The sequence below is a fragment of the Ptychodera flava genome, chromosome 2 (genome assembly GCF_041260155.1).
Source record: "Ptychodera flava strain L36383 chromosome 2, AS_Pfla_20210202, whole genome shotgun sequence".
Classification (NCBI taxonomy): domain Eukaryota; kingdom Metazoa; phylum Hemichordata; class Enteropneusta; family Ptychoderidae; genus Ptychodera; species Ptychodera flava.
The window spans coordinates 5,375,869-5,392,222 of NC_091929.1; positions in this window are offsets into that span (position 1 = coordinate 5,375,869).

Sequence of the window (16,354 nt, forward strand, 5' to 3'; positions counted from 1 at the left end):
AGATCATGCAATGAGGTAGTGCCGTTGTGTCACAGCCACGTAGCTTATTTGGTGTCAAAGATTTACAATGAGACGGTGTTATATTTGAATGTCAAATAATGTTTTGTTAATGTCCATGGAGTAAAAATACTTTTGTCAACTTTGAATCGTTTGCGCGATATTGGTTGTGTGCATAAAATACCAGGCTGAGGCATGTCCCATATGGAAGCACTTCGGAAATTTACATTGGAAAACTGTAAACATATTTATGTTAGATATGTAATTTATCATGTTAATTAGCTGCTGATTTCCATATTTAATGAATTTTCGTAATTAGGCTGATATGTCAAGAAATGCTTCATCAAATTTCATGAAGCTTGGTACAAATCTTTAGCTCACATTGCTTTAACATTTCAATAAAGAAATTTTCAGTGTCATTTAAATTAGCAGCTAATTTGCATATTTAATGACCTTTCGTAATTAGATACCTATGTCCAGAAATGCCTTATCAAATTTGCTGAAACTTGGTACAAGTGTTGATCTTTCAGTATTGCAATACTGTGTGAAGACATTAAGCAGTATCATGCCAATTGTTAGACATGCAAAGATATATAGTGGTATCATGTCAATTAACTGCTGATTTGCACATCTAATGAATTTCTTAATCAGGCTATGACAAGCAATAGTTCTTGACATTTCATGAAACTTGGTACAGATGTTGAGCTCATCTTGCTTTAAACATTGAATGAAGACCACTAAGCAGTTTAATGTTAATTAATTCTTATTTTACATATCATAGCATTTTGTTTATCCTATCTCACATATGCTTATTATGATAAAAATTGTCGGCCATGCGAAAAATTAATCGCATTTCTCGAAAATGTAGTTGGGTGTCAGCCCCGCCAACAAAACGCAATTTGAAAGGCCCGCAAACATCCTTACTTCCGGGTTCTGTGTGTCTTCCCACCTTTGGTAACTGGTAGCTTTATCCTGGTTGGTGATGTCATCTTCAAGGAGAACACCCAGCTCTTCCTGTGCCTGTTCTGCGCCTCCCGTCCCACCACAATGGTGCTCATGATGCTGGCTTGGGCTCAAAGAATGCAGTAAACATAGGCCTCAATGCTTTCATTCAGTCTGGCCGTGTCTGCCTGCGTCAATCTGCTGCCCGCACCCCCGCAACTGCCCGCAGGGACAAAACAGTTGTACTGTCCTTCTGCCCCATCGTTTCTAAAGAAATAGTAGTGGACCTTTTTGCTGTCTGCCCGTATGTTTGTGTTTCCGGCCGAACATGTCCTTGGTGTAGAAATATTTGTTGTCAGGGCCGATGAAAAGGTCCTGGCGATTGAATTTGTGCCTTTGCTCAGCAAGGGGCTGCTGTGGGTGATATACGTGTAGCCATTGCCAAGGCCCCTTTTGCCCCTCTTGTACCTGAAGTCTTTATTGTCACTGATGCCAAACTTCTGGCAGAGGGTTCGTAACTAACCTTGTTGTAGGGGTTTTCCCAAAACTTGAAAGCACCATCGGCAGGTAGTGCAACCCCAATATCATGGAGAATGCACTAGGTGGTGAAATATACATGGAAAAGGAGAAGGGATCTTATTTGAGGGGGCAGGGTGAAGGCCAACAAGTGGTTTTGGAAAGTTAAGCCACAACCGGCCGTGGTGCACCAAACAGTGAAGTTTAACTGCTTGGGCCAGTACTTGATATGAGGGCCAGCCAGTCAAGGTTTTTTTCCTTTGCATTCCTGTGGGCGCGGGACAGTGCTCTTGAATATGTTAGGTGGGTGACGAACGTTTTTTATTTCTGGTCCCGTAGATTTGAGCTCTGTCAGAAGTGCCCCTAAAAACTGAAAAGTGCTGCCCATACCTCATCTACTGCACTGACCACTAGGCGCAGATCCTTGTTGAGCTTGAAGCTTCCTTGGTAGCCAGCCATCCTGCATATGTATCTTTTAGCGTATTTTCCACTCGTGCGGCCACTGGGTTATTCTTCCTCAATATATACTTTGAGCCCGTACAACCGCATGTACCTTTCAATTGGCGGGGTTCAGGCTCTCTCTCTTTCTGTCTCTCGAGCTCTTTGGAGGAGATTTTCTTGATAATGACCAAGTCTGAGGTGTCAGTCCGCTCGCTGGTTGGGCGCACCACTCTCTGTTTTATTCTGTGAGCAGCTGCTTGTACCAGATGAAGTGCAGTTTGTATCTTACTCTTTCCTTGCCAGCCCAGTGCCCGTCTTGATGACCTTGACAACAAGCCACAAAGGGCAACTGTCCCCTAGGCCATTTGTAGGGTAAGTATGACAGCAGCTAGCGTGCTGCTGATGGGCATTCCTTTTGCATTTTTCAGGCCTATATTGACTTGGCCCATCAACTTGTAAATGCACCAGTAAGCGGACCGCTGTTCTTTCAACATAATCTGCCAGCTCGGTTGCGTCCTTATAGACTGAGACACGCACTATGATTCTATGATTTTAAATGCAATGTTCCTTGCACATAAAAATGTATCTGTTCTTTGTATCATAGATCAGCTTCAGTACATAATATTGTTTCAGACAATGTTTCACTGTCTTTTAGGTCTTTGAACAAATCTATGAAGTCGACCCTTTTGAAGAAATTGTCCTTCTAGTACTGTGGCACAAAACCAAGGATGGTGGTTTTATGTGCTTGCAGCAATTTCACCAAAATTTGTTTACTGAAGTCACAACTAGGAAACATGCATACAAAGTTTCAGAGCAATTGTTTGAGCGATTTGAGAGAAGATCTATAGGCTAAAATGACATAAAATGCTAACAAATATAAATATGTGAAGTTGACTACTTTTTCAACAAAGTTGACTGAAGTCACCTTAAGGCACTTGCCTATCAAGTTTTAAAGCAATCAATCAACAGGTTTCTGCAATGATTCTTTGACAAAAAATTGACAAAAGTGATTTTGAGAACAAGATTTGTTGGACCACAAACCTACAAATATAAAAATTTAATCACAATCTGAAAAAACCTAGCTGAGGTTACCCTCAGGAAAGTATATCAATTTCAAAGCAATTGGATAAGTGGTTTCAGAGAAGGAGATATCTTGATCAAAAAACGAGAAAATGCACCGTAAATACAATATGAAAATTTCATCCACAGTTTATACAAACCTGACTGAGGTCATCCTGAGTTTTAAAGTAATTGGACAAGTGGTTTCAGAGGAGAATATGTTTTTGACCAAAACAGGAGAAGTAATGGTATACACAGTTTCAAAGAAGATTTGTTGACCATTAGGCCATGTCTATTTGCTCTCCTAAGCTGTTAGGCTATTCACAGCGTGAAATTAAAGTGCTGTCATGAAAGTCCCAGCTGTTCGCCCGCAAAGCCGACCATGCTGCCAGCAGTTTTCAGGATGAAATTGACAAGGTGACGACCAATCCTGGAATAGCTGCAGCATTTTTTCAGCCAGTCCCCTTAACCTACTGGTCCAGTTGTTTGACCACCCCTTTGGTACATCTTATGCTTTCCCCATAGTGCAATTACGCGGGCCACTGCCTTTTGCACCTTGTAGACCTCCGACCATTTGTAGACAGAGAGCAAGTGCTGTGATCGCCAGTCCTGTGGCGGTTAGCAGTGCTCCAATGGTGAGCCCTTTCCATTGAATAGCTCTGTCAACTTCGTCTTTAGCTCCAGATCTGAATCCTTTCTTTCAGTGGTCTTGTTAGAGCCATTCTTTTCATGAACTGTCCAGTTCTTGCCATGATGGCTTTCGATGCGGTCATCTATTTTCGGTAGTTGGGCTTCGAACTCCAGTGTCAAGTCAGAGGGTTCACCATCGGGGCTTTGGCATAGTATTTTTTCTTTTTGACATACAGCTCCCTTAGAGTCTGTTTGGAAGGGCTAGCTCATCTTTGCAAACTACGTATTCGTACCATGTGACATGTATGACAAGTTGTACAGAAATGTGCTACATTCTGCCTGAGATTAGACAATAAAAATGACTGAGAATTTTATGATAGGTCTTTCTGACTCCTAAATGTCAAGCAAAGGGGATTTCAAGGGCCAGGCCTAAGATTTAAGCATGATAGGACTTAGATGTTTTATAGCCCAATCGTCATCATCTAGGACTCTTATCAGATATATACGTGTAAAAATGCCATACAACAAATATCTTACTCACGCTAATAACCACAAGATTGTGCAAGGAACTAAAGCAGCGAGGACTCACCATGTGGTCACTCATAATCCAAGCCAAGTGTGGCCAGGTGATACACTGTAACACCGATGCCCAAAATTAGAATCTGGTGTCATGCTTTCCCCGATTCTTTGACCTGTTCTTTGACCTGGAGATAAAAACAACATCGGGGTGCAAATTGTGTCCATAAGCATAGTGAGCCATCTGGTCCTCAAATTCGAAGGTGAGATCCAGCTCGATTTGTCTCAATATCATATGATGAAGATGAACAGGGTTCATTTCAGACATGAAAGAGCCAGGAAAAATATAACCCTTTATGTCATTGAGACGCCAAACCTGAGAGAGCTGAGAAGCTAGTGCTAGTGATGCCGAAGCCAAACAATAACCAATTATATGGTGTTTATCAGAAGACGAATGCCATCAGGCTCAGGCACCCATTCATGAGCGGCCATGTTGTCGCTAGCCTCAGTGTTCTCAGCAGCAATATGAGTGGGAAATCACCCTGGCACCAGCCGCTCAACTGATAGTTTCCAAGGACACCATCAATTGGCGGTACTCACTGGTGAAGACCCATTTGGAGTACGAAACAATCAAAGACAAGGGCTTGGCCCGAGATATCGTTCACCTCTAGAGCTTCTTCTGTGAGCAATGTCCCCCATTTTTTCATGATCTCTTTCCTAGTAAGTGACATCAATGAAAATGTCAACATCTTTGCCAAAGTGAGAAATGGCTGCTTATTCTGTTCACAAAGGTATAGACAGCAAGCTATTCATAAATCCAAACCTTGAAAGCATTAGTGTGACGATCAAAGAGATTACAAACAAAGTCTATACTCATCAAACGGTTCTGCAGCATTTCTGTACAGAGACCTGCCGATACTTTGCAGAGGGCATAAAGAGAGTGAATATAGAACATGAAGGATGGGCTGCAGCTGGAAATGTACCGGAAAAACACTAGCCACAGCAAATTGCGATGACAGGCTGCTGGTAAAGTCTACGTTCTGGCCGATTGCAGTTTCATAGGAACAACAAACTGCCTCGGTAGTATCCTCCTCCAAGTATAGGCACACACAGCTCATAGAAGATGGAAGAGAAATAGACATCGGTTTTGTTGGTATAGCTGCCCTTCAATATGATCATAAAGACCCACCTGTAGTGGCAAGGCAGAGAACCTGATCAGCCTCTTGATGGGGCCCTATTGTTGGAAGTTTAAATACATCGTTTTCTCGTGCCCCACTTACATGAAGAAAAGAGCCTACAGCAAGAGGTTCCTTTCAAAGACGATGAAAGCATCACTGTCCTGGTCTCCTGCACGGGCATAAATGAGTAGCTAAAGAAGGTCCTTGAAGCATACACAGCAATGCAGATGCAAATTGTTTTAGATGACTGCACCATGTCAAAAGATGTGAAGAAGCAGAGCAATGAGCCAGTCAACTTGGAGTTCAGCGCCCGACATGACCGCCTCAGTGTGTGGGTCCTGACACAGCAATACACCAGCGTCAGCAAGGGGTTTAGAGAGAAACATCGGGATGCTCGTGCTTTTCTACACTCTGAGCAAAAAGATAATGAAAGCATCATCAAAATATACGAGAGCTGTACAAAAGAAGGAAGCAACTGCTTGGCCAGCTGAAGGAGAGGGACATGGCAAGCTAGTCTTCAGGCCAGTATCGTTATTTTGCGGGTCGAGGGTCAAATTGCGGGTCGAAGTGCGGGTCGATTTGCTGGTCGCCCGAAAACGATAGAAATGAGACTTATCTTCGTGTACAATTGTTTCTTGAAATAAAATGAACCATGAAAAACACCTAGTTCCTTAAAGGTCATATTTCCTTTCGTGGATACCACGAAAAATACAACATCTTTGCCGATAATTACACTTCCGGGTTTCACCTGTTGATCGAGAATGCAGGTCTGAGTGCGCCACCAACGACCTCATGCATGAGAGGAGCAAGACTTTTATTTTATTACTCAGGTCGCATGTCGCATGTCGTGACCGGATTTCCATACAGTACAGTACATTACCCACAATTTCTCTTGATTTGCATGCTTGACTGTTTCATGTGCCAAGCCTGTTTTCTCTTCAACACATTTGATAATTATTTGATAAAAGTGTACAGATGACATGCAACATTTCTGTTTGAATTAGGCTACATCAAGACTCAAATTACAGAGGTGCTGAAAATAATCAGATTTTCGATGCAAAATAATCACTTACTGAGGTGGCCTACACCTGTTAACAGTCTAAAGTGAAAATGTTCTTTAAAGACAAGAATGATATCACTTTTCAGGAAAGACAGGTGCAACTGGTTTCCCTATTTTTATTGAGATATTAGATAAGGCATTTGAAAATGTCAGAAATTAAAAAAAATTAATGCAGGGCAGCAACCAGCACTTTGCAACCTCGAGTACCCAAAGCAACCTGAAAACCCGTAAGAAAATAATGGCTGACTGTGACCCACAACTTGTAAACTGCTCAGAAAGTTGTAGCCCGCAGCGACCCGCAACCTAAATATTGGCCAGAAAGGAGTGACCCGCACTTGCCCGCAGCAACCCACACTGGCCCGCATCCTAAAAACTGTCAAGAAAGGAGTGGCCCGCACTAGCCCGCAGCAACCCACACTGGCCCGCAACCTAAAAACTGTCAAGAAAGGAGTGGCCCGCACTAGCCCGCACTGACCCGCAGCCCGCACGACCCGCACAATAGTTACACTCTCTTCAGGCTGATGAACCCTGACACAATCGTGTTTTGATGAGGACCATGCCACTGAGCTTGGATGCTCCCTTTTCAGTCGAGTGAAATCACATTTGCTCCAGCCTCCCTTCCATTTGATCAGGTTGAAATGTTTTCCCCTTCACTTTCTTTGTTTTGAGCACCTTTCCACTTTATGGACGTTGTTGTTACCAATGATCATTTTCTACAGCTCATTCTCGTAAAACTTGCCAAGTCAGGAAATGACCTCTTCAACCATCAGGTTAATGATTTTGTACAAAGGAGTGGGGGAGGGAGAGCTCAAATCGAGAATGACTCCGGAGATGGTGAAGATCTCTTTCCAGTTCTGCAGGTACCTTTTGGTGAACATGCTCTTGTACTTCAAAAATCGCACTCCTCCAATGGAACTTTGGCTTCGCCTCTCTGGCTGTAAAACTCTTGCCCGTACAGAGCCTAGAAGGCTATGAGGTCATTCGTTGCTGTCACATCTTGCAGCTTCATGAGGATGCTGCCATGCTTGGTGCTGTTGTTATTCACGACCAGCTAGGCAAAGCCTTGACCAAAGTGTACGTGATTTTGTGGTTGAAGTATTTCAACATCAGCCCTTCAAGCTTTGATTGAAGTGCTCCACGGCACAGTCCTGATGATAATTTTGAGCGCCGAAAGAGTGTCTGTGCCTGTCTTTGTTTTGATAGGCTCAGCCAATCCAAACTTGCTGAGCACGTTGCTGACAGTCATCATGTAGGGGTACACCTGCATTCTCTACAAGGTCTGCCTGTTGGAGGTTTAGTTCAGCTGCCGCGCTAGCCAGTTGTTCACTTTTTTATTGCTGACCTTTATCCCCATGTTCTTTTGTGCTTCTCAAAAGAACCACCACGACCCAAAACCTCTCTGCTTGGTCATAATAGATCTCTCTGATGTGCTGCTTGGCCTCCAGCACTACCTCTGTGTCACTTTGGGCAATCATGCTAGATCAACTCTAGACAAAAGGTGCAAGGGAAATCATTGAAATCGACCAGCTGGCCCTTCTAATCTGTGATTGATAGCCTGATACTGCTGAGGTTGCTATCCTGCTTGAAGGGCATTGTGTGGGGTTTTTGATGTCATACTATGCTTTTTTTGCAGATTTCTTTCTTGTCTTTGACGGGCGGATTTGCAGATAATGTTTCAGCGAGGTACAGGTGTATTCCAACAGCCCAGCAGTGGAGGTCGTCCTTGCTGCATAATTTGTTGGCCCTTTCGACCACAATTTAGGGCATCATATACTCCTTCACATGGACAAAATCCACCCTCCTTTCGCTCTCTCTGCTTTTGTCCATTAACATCTGTTTGAAACTATGCAGGTATGCGAAGGTTCTCGTCCGTGCTAAAGTCGATCTTCGAATCTTTGACCAGATCTAGATAGAAAATACGGCTAGTTTTCAATGGGTTCGAACCAACAACATACGGCATCAGTCGCCTAGCAGAGAGGCCACAGAGAGAACCGCACGGCAAAATCTCCACTCCCAAAAAAGAGTGGTTCAATAGCCGGCTAAGTTGTTACATTTTTCTGACTGAGACCGCTCCACACGTAGAGTTCATGAAGCACTCACGCACGCATGCTCACTATCATACATCACACATACAAACTTTAGCGAAGCGAAGAAATGAATTTCATCGTTTTAACTGGGCGACCTTACCTGTTGGCTTCATCTTTCGGAAGATCATCTTGTCTAGCAGCCCAATGCGCTTGGTTAGGGTGTCCATGTTGTAATTGGAAGGTTGCAGGTTTTTCTCTTGCCAAGTTAAAGTGTGATAGGCGGCGGTGTTCTTCTCTTCTGTCACATTGTTCATGGCGTTGTACAGCATGCAGTGCAGCAGCTGTATGCCAATGAACCAAGAAATGTCAACTGTAGGGTCAAAGGTGACCGCTCCAGTTCCCCCATTCTAACTGTTAATCCAGATTATCATTATTATGACATAAAAGATATCAGCGTGGGATGCCCGCTGGGAAAAAACAGCAAAGACTTTGTCTTGCATTACAGGCATGCCAGCCGGTCATTAGAGAGGTTAAGATTTCATACTTGAACGGAACATGAACGGACACGTCATCACTTTCTGCGTGTTCTCATCACGTTCTGATGATGTCACACGTTCTCTTGTCGTTTTGCAGTCATTTTCTATGAGAAACTGCCACTTTTCTCGTACACCTTTTCCGAGAGCGATTTTCACGCTCGCTTCGCCATAGACTTAATATTCAAAACTGACATTCCTTTCGTTTTGTATTTTTACTCTTTGTTTTATCGATCGCTGTCTGATTTTGAGATATTTTAGGTAACAAAAAGGAAAAAGTCTTCACTCGCAGACGACGGCACACGCGCGGCAGACGTCGTTACTCTGCACTGCCGATAACATTTAGTCTACACTGACATTAAGATTGTCATTTGTTAATACTTCCGTGGCTTTACACGGTTTTCAAACACAAAGTAAAATTTCAGTATTTTCAAGTTTTTATCTCTGTGTTCTATTAATCTGATATCAAGCAAAATCCTTTAGACAATGCGACTGTGTGAGTCTGGTTTGTGAGTCGACATGCATACGTCTTAATCTAGACATGCTTCAAGTCTATAAAATCAAAACAGAGCGAATTGAATGTATAAACTTCAGTAGACTGTCGCATTAGTGATAGGCTGTTACGTAGATCGCTAGGTGAACACAGGCATGTGAACCTTGCTCGGCTAGCCAGTTACTGCTGCCGTGGAAAGCAAAGTGACGGGGCCGGTCAAGTCTTAATCTGAATCTATGCAGAATGTTACGCGTATGAAACGCGTTGCCACTCTACGTTACGTTCTCGCTATGGATGAAATCTTAACCTCTCTATTAATTCTTGCCCTGGCCGCTATCCAGCAGCATAGCCATCAGATGCTTTTACCGACCTGTCTGATGTCGCTGACTTGGTTGGAACTAGGCAGACTGCTGGACACTCAACCCATTTTGCCTTTATCTTCAGCAGCATAGCTCAAAAGTTTGTGGCGGATTTGCCACCAGGACTCCTGTGAAATCTTCATATATGACAACATTGATAGGTTGTTCAAGCTGCAGGATCTTCGAACATACCTGCCAAGATCTTGCCCAGATGTTCGCTGCCTTCTCACCCAAATACCTCTACACATGAAACTGGCTCCAGACAAAACAATAATGAATTGGAACAATGAGCTAAGGCGCATTCTCAACAGCGGCAATGACTGTTTCAGTAGTTAAAGCTCTAGTGGCATTGTCAATCTGTTCTATGATAGAGCAGATCAATGTTAGGGTTGAAATTAGCAGGTGAACTCATCCTTCACCTGCAGACGGGTAAGCAAGAAACGACCGACGGCTTGTCGTTCATCACTGGCGGAATGCTTCTCATCGATTTCATCAATCTTAGCACTGGAAATGAGTTTGGACCAATCACTGGTGAATATTTTGCTCAAAGTGTTGCATCAGATTTGTTGGTACTGATTGTGTTAACTTACTCGGTAACGAGACTGGACACACTTAGTTCAATGCAAAATGGGGCATACCGAGGTTTGATATACCAGGGCAATTACCCTCAAGCGAAGCCATCCTACTGGACATCAAATACTGCCCACAACTGCTGAAAATGAAAATCAAAGTGAGACTTGAGTGGACACGTGGGTCATCAGTATGTATTAGTGAGATGGTGCAGTGGCAAAGAATGTGAAATTTGACTAAACTTGAATAGCATAGTCACGCGACAGTGTAATCATCCCATAACTTATAGCACAATATAGACAATTGCCATCACCTCTGATTGAGACAATCTCATATTGGCTTTTTGGGGAAGACCTTCGGCTCTCCATGTATAATGTCTTTGCAAGGTTTGATGCTTTTTGACTTTTCTTTTTTGTTTTCATATTTGTCAGTGTATTTCTAAAATGTCAAGTTCAATTAAATATATAATGCACGTAAATATTAAATGTTTATTGTCAATGCCTTCACTATCAATGATAGTTCAAAATACTTGCATAGGTGAACTATGAAAAGCTCAGTATTTCTAGAAAGTATTCAGAAGGTACTGTAATTGGATATTTCAGAAGAGTACTTTCAGAATGTGCTTTGGAATACAATTCAGAATAACATTCAGACACTCACTATGTGAGATAATATTCTGTATATTCTAGTAACTAACAAGCTCTGCTTGTTAGTATGTATTGTCAATGTCACTGTTGGATGTTGTTGTCAAATGTCTGTGTACTAAGTGTGTGTATTCTGATTTATTTTGGCTCTTTTTTAATTAGCAGCTGCAGTAAAGACACAGTGAATACCAGTACTGCAAAAGAAAGAAAAATATGTCAGAGATAGGTTGTCTAGCTATGATTCACTAAAATGATTTAAATTTCATATTAAATATTTTGATTTTTTACATGCACATTATGCATTTCCTCTGCGAACAACATTCTCCCAATAGCCACTGTAAAACTGAAATCAGATGGGATTCTTGATCAGTGTCATTATTCTAATTCAGCACAGATTTGTGCAATTCTGACATATAAATCCAATAGGAAACTAATACACCATTATCAGTTGATGTTTCAATTGCAGCTGGACTGCACAAAATTTACAATCTTTGTACATAGTACCAACTATGTTATCATCACCACAAATATATGCATCTGAAATATCATCATTATAATTTGCAAATTGTTCAGAAATTTTAGAACACTGCTGAACAAAAATATGGACTAAAGAAATAAAAAAATACACACTAAAGATGGGCTAAATTATTGAAATGAAATAACATACCAGTAATAAATATGCATATGTTGAAACAAACTGTGGACTACAGTTCATTTTTCAACATTTTAAACTAAAATGTTTAGCCATAATTTGAACGCCACACTATGACACAGAGGGTTAATTTTAAAATTCGTTTTACAACTGAATGAAATTCATCTACCGTCATATCTTGAACACAGAAATGCCTTGCTATATTGTTAATATTTCGGTGGCGATAGCCCACTGTCCGTGCACCGCCGTACAATGGTCGGAAAGAAAAATGCGCCAGTTACATTTTGCAACACATGGGTTATAAACGTTTGATAATTGTTGTTTATTTAGAGTGTTAAATGTCTTTTGGCAAGTTTAACGATATCAGTGAAAATACAAAATATAGTTAGCTATGCTAGGCTATTATTATGAAGATCAGTTTTGGCTATGTGACATCATTACATATGCATTTTGTAGGCTGACTAACACAGAAATACTAAAAACTTCTTTCCAAAGTGTCTTCATGGATGTACATGGGTCACATTTGTAGAGGTATTCAACATTCGCATTCTCCAAAAATACCCGAAAAAGTGACAACTCAGCAATACCGGGCAAAAACGAAAAAGAACACTTTTAACTACCATTGAATGTTCTCATTGTTGTCCTCTGAAATGTTTTATGGTTTACAAAAACCAAATTCAGTCCATGCCTATTTGTGGCTAACTTCTACATGCAAATATATGAAATGTTATATGCAAATATTTCACCTCCAACCTTGACTTTCCCAATATATGGATTAAATCATTGTTAGAGGCCAGTGCAATCGATGTTCTTTTGTTCTAACTATCATTGAGGCCATTGAATTACCTCGGAAAACTGCTATTTTTGACCTGATGACCATGGTGGCCGAAACCAACACACATTGTCAGCGGGCGGAAACAGTCTATGATACGCATATATCAGGTATTTTCTGTTCTGAACTCCCATCACTTGAGGAGCTGGCAATGTTCAAAGATTCCAAAAAGGAAAACACTACCCAAAAATTAGTCGGTTCACTGATAAATTGGCCCAGTTCAGAAACTTTAAAACCCAAACTCCATAGTCCAGAAAAAAGTAGAGTCGAACGACGCCTTCTTGTGAAGAACGACTGCGTAACTGATACCCGATACACTGCTGGCAGATTGTTGTTATGATCTGAAGGTCAGGGGATTGCGCCCTCTAGTGTTAGCATAGCATAGCTAATATAGTAATTTACTAAAGTGAAACCAGGAGGGTCATTTGTTTTCAGACTCGGTATGCTAAAATGAAAATATATCCTAGTTTGAACAATGTAAACACCACATTTCGCTTACTCCGCTATGTCCGTGACGGCACAAACCTTACAGGGGCCCCCGACTCGTACTCCACAAATGTTACGATGCCCAAAACTACCAAAAATTCTCGCAAATCGGGGTTGAACTTTCAGTTTTCACTATAAGAATCATTTCAATCGAAGTGTGGTAGAAATCAGAGGAACGGTTGTTTTTAATGCACGCCCAAGCCCTAATTGTAAAACAATGGCGTCGTCATCACGCGACTAACATTTTTCGAATGAACTCCGTGAATATTAAAAACACGATTACAGTCGATCCCTCGTAAATTTAGATGCTCTTTTTAAACTGGACCATAATTAGGGCCCATACTGTATACTCGATGTGTGGTGAGATGTTGCCACACATTTTGACACGACTTATCAGTGACGTGCTTTGGATAACCTTCGAGGCCGTTTCTTTCCGCACACAGCTTCTCACCTCTCATTCACTCACAGATATTATCGGTACACGCAAAGTTAACACATGCTCTAAATACGGATACAAAAATAAACCTCTTACCGAATGTCGTACTGGCTCCACTGGTGTGACTGTAGATAGACGTAGCAGGAACTGAATCTCGTAGCGACACACAGAAAGTATGGCTGCTCGATGCATGAGAGCGAGGTTGAAAGGCCTTAACGATGCTGAAGTTGGACTCAGTTTCGGATTCGGTTTCGGATTCGGTTTCGGATTCGGTTTCGGACTCAAATAACAGAGAATAGTTTTATTTCCAGCTTATGTTATTATTTTTTCGAAGGATATGATAGCTACTGATACACAAGGAGATATTTTAACTAGATCACCCTACTCAGTAGCATGTATTTCATGACATAAATGTTCGCACATAATCATGATTTATACAGTTTAAAAAACAAAACACTTTAGGCAGTAGAGTAAGAAACTATAGTGCATGAATACACCAGACAAAACTGCTGAAAAATAGTCAAAAGTTACAACTTTTGAGCAATTATGGGCATTATGCAGTTTGGACTATTCAAGCTAACAGTACTTCGCACAATACAATGAAATGCATTCAATGCAATCTTTATTATACAACATATTAACTGATAGTTTAGTCCGGGAGTTTAGTATGGTACATTCAAAATGAAATCTATGGAGAACAACATCAATCAAAACATCAAAGTATTACAGCACATTAGCATCATACCATGTGACACACATTGTGACATATGAATATAAATATTTTTGTAACTGTCATTTTCCTTGCTCGACTATTCCTTTCAATTTCAAATTAAAGTGCTTTGAAGTTTTCTGTAATTTCTATTTTTTGACTATTTTAATCGTGAACATACGCACACAATTTATACTTTAAAATATGCACAACATATGGCAGCAGTTATTCCAGTAAAAACTTGCTTTTGACGACAAGTATTTATCTTTGCATACGAAAGTACTGCGGACTATTTTATTTTCACTGGAATTTATTTTAGCTGAAAACAGATTGCTTGTGTCTTATTTTCACTTCGTCTAGTCTGATTGGATTTTATTATAGCTGAAAAAAAGTCCAGCGAAAGTAACGAAAATAAATTCCAAGTGAAAATAAAGTATTCCACAGTATAACTTAATCGGCTGAAAATATAAAATTTCTTTCAGTCACTCGAATCCGAAACCGAATCCGAAACCGAATCTGAAACCGAGTCTAACTTCAGCATCGTAAGGCCTTACTGGTTCTGACCACTAGATGGCGCCGCAAACACAACTTTATGAACCCCTTACTGCTAACGTACACTCCTATGAGAAAACCCGCTGAACAATTTTTTTATTTTATTGAAAAAAAATAATCACACATAAAACAGTATTCATGGTGTAGCATTATTTTACAAATAATTGTTTCTTAACTATGATGTTTCTACAAGCTGATAAAAGTATGGCCATCACATTTGCTTAAGAAGCTCTTGAGTGTACTGGTAGTCTTATTACAAAATTCATTAAATATGCAAATTAGAATTAATTAACCAAACTTACTAAACTTTTACCATAATTATGCTAAAAGGTAATTAAGTATGTGTACAGTCACATCAATTTGGTTCAATATTTCTTGAGATATAGCCCTATGGCAAAAAAGTCATAAAATATGCAAATGAGCAATTAATTAATAAGCCACACCCACCAAAATCTAATTAGATCTAAGTCTCATCATGATAATACCAAATACCAAATTGCATGACATTGGACCTAAGGGTTCTTAAGTTATGAGTGGAACAAAATCTGTCTACGGACGGACGGACAGACGGACGGACGGACGGAACAGACGGACACACACACAGACATTGTGGCGACAAAGGACACCTTGGTGCTTCGCACCACGGTGTCCAAAAATGAAAAAATGTTCTCTCTCCCTATAGATAGGTGCTGGTATGGAGACACCCCCTGGATCCACAGAATTTCGCTCTCTTATGCTGGGGCTTTCTAGGATATGGAGGGAAGGGATTTTTAGGCCATGGAGTGGTTTTAGTGGATTTCTTTCCTTCTCTGTTGCAGAAGGCTTTCCTTTTGCTGATCTTCAGGCACATCTGGGTTTCACCACTCGCTGGCAGCCAGTAGAGGTAGCGATCGTTTTTCTGCTGGCCTTCTTGCTGGAAGTCCCAGCACGTGTCCTCCTGGATCGTGGTAAGGCCTTTTGTAGCCAAATAACAGCTCAGGGTTGCAAGGTCTGGTCTCTGTGGCGAGAAGAGGTGTAGTGCGACCCAGAGGCGTCACGGCTCCCATCCTGTGTGCTTCATGGCAAAGCCCAACATCCGGAGCTGCTTACCAGTGATGTGTCCATTTTTTTCGATAGGGCTGGGTAGCACCACTTCTACCTTGCCTGTGCCAGTCTCCCATACCTTCTTGGTATCTTCCAAAACAGCTGCGCATTTAGGGTATTTGCGGTCAGAAACTGGTCCCTATAATTAGCCTATATATATATTTTTTGCAAATGGTTTGATCCAGTACCCAAATGGTGTTAGGTGCCCAGAATTACACACAAACAATCCTGTATGAAAGGTGTTCCTATGGTGCATTGTGTAACTTGGATACTGCGTTCTTGCAGGAACATATGCTCTGAAATCCCAGCCAACAATTACACACAAGTGTTCATGTATGAACGTCGTTGTTATAGTGCACAGTTTACCTTAGATACTGCATTCTTGCAGGAACACATGTTCTGTAAGCCAAGCCAACATTTACACGTGTCCACGTTCCTGTATGAAGGCTGTTACCATTGTGGTGTGTTGGCCTTCTCCGAGGCACTCCTTATGTGTGTGCAGGTGATTTCCCTCAGCTGGGCGCTTCAAAATGTGGAAACAACACACTTATCCTTTGAAAGTGTCAGAACCGGGGCTGTTTTTAGAGGGGTTGGGAGCTTCCATTTAGCAATTTAGGGGGATACGTACCGTTGAAAATA